Source organism: Megascapheus bottae, chromosome 8 (genome assembly GCF_031878675.1).
Source record: "Megascapheus bottae isolate mThoBot1 chromosome 8, mThoBot2.hap1, whole genome shotgun sequence".
Lineage (NCBI taxonomy): Eukaryota > Metazoa > Chordata > Mammalia > Rodentia > Geomyidae > Megascapheus > Megascapheus bottae.
The window spans coordinates 57155284-57160980 of NC_143516.1; positions in this window are offsets into that span (position 1 = coordinate 57155284).

A 5697-nucleotide genomic window follows, 5' to 3' on the forward strand; every position below is an offset into this window, starting at 1 on the left:
TTACACTCTTGTGGGAATGTAAACTAGTATTATCGCTATGGAAGGCAGTTTGGAGACACCTCAGAAAACTAGACATAGAACTACCTTATGATCCAATGATATCAAAAGAGTACAAATCAGGATATGGTAAAGACATTTACACAATCCTTGCTCACGTTCTCTCATATATGGAAGGTACATCTAAATTATAATCATATATGAACACATGTATGTTCATATGTATATAAACATGAGAGAGTGGACTAAAGTATGTATACTGAATAGGATTCCAATGGTATATCACCCCTGAACAATTATCATTCAGTTAAACAAAACATTATGCATATTTTTGGAGCTGTGGGTTGGTAAAAGAATTTAGCCAGAAAATCTTGGGTGTCAGTAACACTATAATCTTACCTACTCAGAAGGCTTAGATCTACAGATCACAGTTTGAAATTAGTACCAGTAGGAAAGTGTATGAGACTCTTATCTCCAACTAACTAGCAAAACATTAGACATAAAGTTGTGTTGCAAATGATAGGATGCCAGCTTTGAGCAAAAAAGCTGAGAGGTAGAGCCTAGGTGTAGGGGCAAACAAGAAAGAAAGAAGAAAGAAAAGAAAGGAAGGAAGGAAGGAAGGAAGAAAGGAAGAAAGAAAGGAAGAAGGAAGAAAGAAAAGGATTGAAAATAACTTATCCAGGTATGAGAAAAGGAGAAACAAAATTGTATTAGAAGGCTGATATAAGAGATACAGAAGTCACCTAGGCAAGTGAACCTAGTGCTGCTGACTGGGATGGGATTGGAGAGAATCTATTTTTTTTGCCGGTCCTGGGGCTTGAACTTAGGGTCTAAGCACTGTCCTTGGCTTTCTCAAAGCTAGAGCTCTACCACTTGAGCCTCAGCACCACTTCTGGCTTTTATCTATGTATGTGGTACCGAGGAATCGAACCCCGGTCTTCATGCATGCTAGGCAAGCACTCTGCCACTAGGCCAAACTCCTGGCCTGAGAATCTATTTGTATTTTTTTCCCGTTGGTTGTGGGGCTTAAACTGTGGGCCTAGGTGCTGTCCCTGAGCTCTTCAGCTCAAGGCTACCACTCTCTACAACACTGAGCCACAGTAACACTTCTGAATTTCTGGTGGTTAATTGGAGATAAGAGTCTCATGGACTTTGTGCCTGGGTTGGCTTTGAACCTCAATTCTCAGATCTTAGCCTCCTGAGTAGCTAGGATTACATGTGTGAGCCGCCAGCACATGGCTGAGAGAATCTTATAAATTGTAGACATTTTGCTGACTGGTGCTCTCCCTTTTTGTGGACTCTATTGGCTCATTGTTTCATTTTTCAGGCCATAGTTTGAATTTTTCTTCTGAGCTCAGTTTTTACATCTGAATTTCATCTGATCCATTTTCTCTTGATTCCTTTCTGCATTCAATTTGGCTCACCTCCACATTCCATTTAGACTACAGTATTTCTCAAGTCTGCATCCTTAATTACTCCATATTCCACTCAGATCTTGGGATCTCTCAAGTCTGCATTCTTAATTGGGGTCCATCTTCACAAAGGGTTTGGTTTATAAGTGCTTTGCCTGAGGCCTCCTGGTTTGTGGTGGCTTTGAAAATTATATTCTTTGAAGGTAGCTATTAACTTGGGTACATACAGAGAATTAAAGTAAGAAAGTCAGGTCTGGCTGGCACCATATTGGCCACATGGTGAATGGCAGAGTCTAGCACCTTGTCTTCATTCTGGGGGAAGGTGAAGCCACCCCTTCCCAGGTGATGAACATGCCTGAAACCCAAGAGGCAGGGGCAGGCACTTGGCTGTCAGTCTAGTGCCTGTGAATGGGAGTTTTCTGTGACGCTACCTCCTGATCTGACGCTTATTAGGCCCAGACCAGCTCAAGTGTCAGGGCATCATGCCATGTGTCTTCATGTTGATGTTCTGTCTCCTGCCATGGCATCCCATGTTAGCTCTTCACTGGAGCTGGATTTGTTTGTTGGTATTGGTTTTGTTTTGCTTTTTCCTCTCTGGCCTTTATGGCTCCATTTCCTAACATTGTTCAGTATATTTGCTGGCTGCTGGTCTTTGAGACAGGAGTTCACCACATAGTCACTGGCTGTTTAATAAAGACTCCAGGATTCCACCTCTTAAAATGAGGCTTCTCTATATTCTCACCTTACAAGTATATTTGGCATTGTTTAAATGGCTTTAGGAATACTATTGATATGATTAGTTTACCATAATCAAGTTAAGACAGAAAAAAAGGAGGGAAAGAGAAGGAAGAAAAAAAGGAAGGGAAGTGGAAAACAGGACAAAAGGAGGATGGAAAGAAGGAAAGCAGGTTTCAGAATTAAAAATCATTTCAAAATTTTAATCCTGAGCAAACTGAGAGGCTGGGTACTGTCGCTGAGGTGTTTTTCTTTTTTTTTGCTCAAGGCTAGTACTCTACCATTTGAGTCACTGCTCCACTTCTAGTTCTTTGGTTGTTAATTGGAGTTGAGAATTCCATGGTCTTTCCTGGCTTCAAATCGTGATCCTCAGATCTCAGCCTTCTAAATAGTTAAGGTTACAGATGTTAAGCACCAGCTTCCAGATTGACAAACTTTTTAAAATTTAATTTTCCCTCAGAATTTTCATTTATGAAGACTGGTTTTTTACTGAGCTGTTTCGATAGTATATAAACATTTCCTAGAATTATTCATATTCTTGAACATTTCCCTTCCTTAGCACAGGATCTTGGCTTAGCTTTTGTCAGAATTTTTTTTCTTTTTCTTTTTTTCTGTCAGTTGTGGGACTTGAACTCTAGGCCTGGGCACTGTCCCTGGGATCTTCAGCTCAACCCTATCCCTTGAGCCACAGCCCCATTTCCTGTTTTCTAGTGGCTAATTGGAGATAAGAGTCTCACATTCTTTAGTGCCCGGGCTGGCTTTGAACCATGATCCTCAGATCTCAGCCTCCTGAATAACTAGGATTACAGGCGTGAACCACCGCTCCCAGTTTGGTCAGATCTTAATGCATCCATAAATACTGAATAAGACCGGAGAATCTCTGTGCTAATTTAAGGCGTTAAAGATATTGCATCACAACAGCACAGGAATTGGTAAACATCAGCAAGCAACGCTGGGTTTTGTTTATTAGTGGATTTTAGACTAATCTTATAATTATTAATATGGAAAGAATGTAAAATGTAGGGTTTGATAGCCTCTCAAGAAGCTCCTGTGTGAATTTTTTTTAGCCTGATTAGAAATGTTATAAATTGGCATTGAAATTATTTTTCTCCACTTTTGCCACCCATGTGTTTGGGAAAAATTCTTCTATTTTTAGTCTTCTTGGTGGAGGGACAAAGAGGAGCTGTTTAGAATCAGGAGATGTTTGTTCCCCCTTGTGGTCCTCCTGGAGTTATAGCTATGTGGAAACATGTCGTCACAGTGTTTGTGGAAGGAGAGGAAACATGATGGAAGCATGGATGGAATGGTTTAGTTAGGTGGTACAACCAGATGTGGGCTGTGTGAGTAGTCTATTCCTCCTCTCTTCATTAAGAAAACTTGAGAAATGCCAAGTTATTTTAAACCTTTCACAAATCATTGTTTATTTTATAAAGAATCTCTAAGAAATGGTTAAGAAAGGCTTGTAAATATCCATTCGTACTTGCATTTCATTTTCATTGCCCTCTACTACAATCCTCAAGTACTTCCAACTTCTCACATGGAACTGAAACATCCACCATCTCTACCTGGAACATCTAAGAACTATGATATAGAAATAAACAGGTGTGTGGGGCTGGGAGTTTGGCCTAGTGGTAGAGTGTTTGCCTAGCACGCATGAAGACCCAGGTTCCATTCCTCGGTACCACATACATAGAAAAGGCTGGAAATGGTGCTGTGGATCAAGTGGTAGAGCTAGCCTTGAGAAAGCCCAAGGACAGTGCTCAGGCCTTGAGTTCAAGCCCCAGGACTGGCAAAATAAATAAATAAAAAATAAACAGGTGTGTGGCTGTGAGTTTGACCTAGTGGTAGAATGCTTGCCTTACATGCACGAAGCCCTGGGTTTGCTTCCTCAGTACCACATACACACACACAAAAAAGCCAGAAATGGTGCTGTGGCTCAAGTGGTAGGCTCTAGCCTTGAGAAAGCCCAAGGATAGTGCTCAGGCCCTAAGTTCAAATCCCAAGACTGGAAAAGAAAAAAGAAAGGAGAAAGAGAGAGAGAGAAAGAGAGATGTAGCTTTTCAAGATGAGTAAATTTACTTTGAGATATAGCCATTGTTTCTGTAAGATTTATTTTCTGACTCATTCAATACCAACTAGATTTTTACTGAACACTACACAGATAGTATCAATGCTTGATCCCCCTGTGTAGCCCCTGGCTCTTGTTTCTCTCCATGCAAGCTAAGAAGCTTGCTCAGCCACACACAGAGCTGGAAGTGCTGGCAGATGGTGTGCTCTTTTGAGAAGGAACCCTTGAGAATTGGAGAGTGAGAGTTAATGAATAGATACTGCAAGCTTCTTTGTCTCCTTATGGGAAGTTCTGGAAGTTGCTTCTCAGAGGGCCCTCAGTCTAGGGAGGGGACTAGTTCTGGCAATTGGCTTATTGATGCACTTTATTGGAATTCCTTCCCTCATCTTGGCATTTCCCAGAATTCTCATTTCAAAAATGTACCTATACAGGAGCTGCCTTAGAATTTCCTTAAAAGCAAACAAGCAAACAACAAAGAATCCCCCCCTCCCCACAAGAGGTAGCAAAGTAAAAATTGTCACTACAGCACCCCATGAGACTAGATGCTGCCAAGAATGCAGCAACAGAGGCAGCAATGGAAGCCCAGAAGAGACAAAGCAAAAGCAGACTTCAGCTTCATAGGACATACCTATATCCTGTGAACTGTTCAAAAGTAACAGCTCTAGGGGAATCCTGAGCTATTCAATCTGGAATGAAAAGGATACTGTAGGGAAGCAAGGACTTGAAGGATGAGTTGGAATTTAATGACTTTTTCCATGGGATTTGTCAACATTAGATCTATGATTTAGGGCTGGTAAAATTTCCCTTTACTAGAGTACAGGGACAGGGAAAGGACCAACCAGTCACTGTAGGTTATGAGTCTTTCAGCCCTCAAATGGACATAGCGTTGGGGAAGACAGATTCACACACATTGTCACAGTTAATCCCTTAAACAAAACTATGAAGAAGTTATAATTATCCTTACTTTTAGAACCGAAATTTGAGTCCCAGAGAGTTTGATTGGCTCAAAAAGAAACAGATAGTAAATAATAGATTCAGGATGCAAAAATTTATATTGGGATAATCCTTGGAAGGGGATGCAAACATAGCTGCATGAAAAGTGAAAAGTTAAGCCACGTTCCCTTGGTCTATAGTGCAAAAGAGATAGCCTGCAGTGCTTGCCTTCTATCATGAACCAATCAAACTTGGAGATGATTTTAATGACCAATAGCTGAATCACTATTCATGACTCGATTCACCAATTCAACCAATATTGACCAGAATAGCTGAAAGCCTAAGAACTGGGTATCAATGCCACCCGTTCTAGAATGCTGAGTAACTTTGGAAATGAAGAAATATTTAATTTTTGTCTCAGGAGACCCTGCAAAAAGCATTAGAACTTTGATTTATGTTGAGTTTAAGTGCGAATCAACAGTTTATTGGTCATAAAATATGGATGTCTAAAAAACAATCATTTAACTAGCATGCTGTTTTCTCAGTTGTTAG